We start from the raw sequence: 2,519 nt of genomic DNA, 5'->3' as shown, positions 1-2,519 counted from the left end.
GTTTCTTGTCCTTGAAACAGGTGCTTCTCAATGCAATTAAACCTTATGCAAGTAATGGTATTTTCATCATTGTTATATATAAAGAGCTTTAAGGATCATTGCATCATGCTTCTCTTGAAGATAACAGCTACAGAGCACAATTCTCATACTATTTTTTTAAACCGCTATTTCTACAGTCTAATATTTCCCTAAGATAGCTGGGTTTTTAGCATGTAAGCATATACATAATTAGGTTATGTGACCTCATAACAGCAGTAAGGTATTAAGGGTTCTTCCATTCACCACTCTTTACAACGTTTTTGTGCTGTGTAAAAAAATAATAAAAAAAAGGCACATTTGAAAAGGTACACTTGTTTCAAAGACTTGATATACCATGCTTATATTACTCTTACTGGCAAATGGGACACCCTGTGTAAAATCAATCTAGAATATGCATGAAAGAAAAATTATATGCAGGGCTGAAAAGGAAATTCAGCAAACTATAGCAAAATAACTTTTACATGGTTATGTTTGACTGTTTTGAATGTCTTACTAGTATGCTAATAACTTGCCTGCTAAAGCACCAAATTTAAGCTGGGTCACCCAGGTGCAGAGGCTTACTGGTGTACTGGGTTTGTCTGGGATAGAGTAAATTTTCTTCATAGTAGCTACTATGGGCTATGTTTTGGATTTGTGCTGAAAATTGCATTGTTAACTGCTGTTAGTTACCGCTGAGCCATGCTTACACAGTGTCAAGGCCTTTTCTGTCCCTCAGATGGCCCTGCCAGTGAGTAGGTTGGGGGTGCACATAAAGCTGGGAGGGACACAGTTCACAGTTGGGACAACTGACCCCAGCTGACCCCAGCTGACCCTGACCAAAGGGATATTCCATACCATAAAATGTCATGCTTAGGAATAAAACTGGGTGGTGGTGAAGGTTGAAGGGGGGCAACTGCTTGGGGACTGGCTGGCCATTGGTTTGTTGGTGGTGAGCAATTGTTCTGTTTTCATTTCCATCACTTGTCTGTCTTGGGTTTTATTTTCCTCTCTCTTGGATATTTTTGTTCTCTTTTAAGTTTAAAAAAATATTTATTTTTAATTATTAAACTGCTTTTATCTCAACACACGACTGAGTTTCTCACTTTTACCCTTCCAGTTCTCCCCCCAGTGAGTGGCTATGTGGTGCTTAGTTGCCGGCTGGGGTTAAACCACAACCCTCATGTTATACAACCCATTGTATTAGACTTGAGTAGTTTAAATTTCTTTTTTCCTATTTTGTTCAGGTGCTGTAATGTGTTAATCTTTCTGTTTAGTGAAATGTCTGAACACATAAGATGCAGCACAGAGATGAATTAACATACCAAGCATAATTCAGTTGCCCTGGCTATTTATTGTTTCCTTCATTTGCTCCTTTGAGGCATTTGACTGGCATCTGCTATTTTAACAAAAAACCGTTGGCTAAATCAACAAACCATTACAAAGGACCTTTAGACGTACAAGTAAGAATTGGTGACTTGTTTTCATTACATGTACTGTTCATTGTGTTTGCAAAGGCATCTGAATATCCCATTGCGTTACTGTTGAAATGATGCTGGTAACATTAGCAATGTAAGAATTGCAATTTAATTACATATTTTAATTACTGACGTTAGCTAGCATGAAATACTTTGGGTGAAATTCGAAGAAACTCCAGAATGACCAATTAAGTAAGTTTTAAAATAGGATTATGGTTGTAGCTAGTGATGTGGGAGAACATACAGCTGGGGACAGTAAGGTGAACTTTCCATAAGTTATTAAAATGATCTGTTGTTGACAGAGACTGTTAATAGTGGTATCCCCATCTGCTGCATCAACTGCTTTTTTCCCCTCCTGCTTGTAGACAAAGTGGTTGAAAAATTATTGGGGATAGGGAATAAAGAAATGCTGAGATAAGATCTATCGTATTTTTTGCAACATTTCTGAAAATTATTGTCTTTCTGTGGTGGAAATTAAACTCTTTCAATTCTAGTTAATGAGAACAGGGTCAGGAGGGACCTGTTGTTGACAGTGATTGCCAGCAGATCTTCGTAGAATGGATTATGAGTGAAGCCAAAAATTGCCTGGTAGCAAGAACTACTCACAGGCTCACATCTCTGAGCAGCAGGTATTTGTTTATTCAGTGCTGGGAGTGAGGGGGATCACTCCACCCTTCTCACTCACTCTTATTTTTGCAAAGCAAAGATATTTATACATTTAGCAATAGCATACATTACATTTGGGCAGTCTGCCGGCAGTCTTTAATGCCCTCATCATTTTACATTACATCGTTAGGTAAGTCCTCTATCTGGTGCATGTGTAGTTTTCTACTGTGGTGGTTGTTAATCTCCTGGTGGTCGTTTTGGATGAAGGCCGCAGGTCTTCCTCAGGTTTGAACTTTTTACCTTTGGTCCTGACACATGCTCTAAATGCTTGTTTCTTCAGAGCTGGACTACTGAACTGGTGTAAGCCAGTGTTAACCTCCGCTTTCTATAGTTCTGCTCCATTCTAATTGACTGCCTGTT

Source organism: Falco biarmicus, chromosome 11, assembly GCF_023638135.1.
Source record: "Falco biarmicus isolate bFalBia1 chromosome 11, bFalBia1.pri, whole genome shotgun sequence".
Classification (NCBI taxonomy): domain Eukaryota; kingdom Metazoa; phylum Chordata; class Aves; order Falconiformes; family Falconidae; genus Falco; species Falco biarmicus.
Note: the sequence above shows the minus strand (reverse complement) of the source record.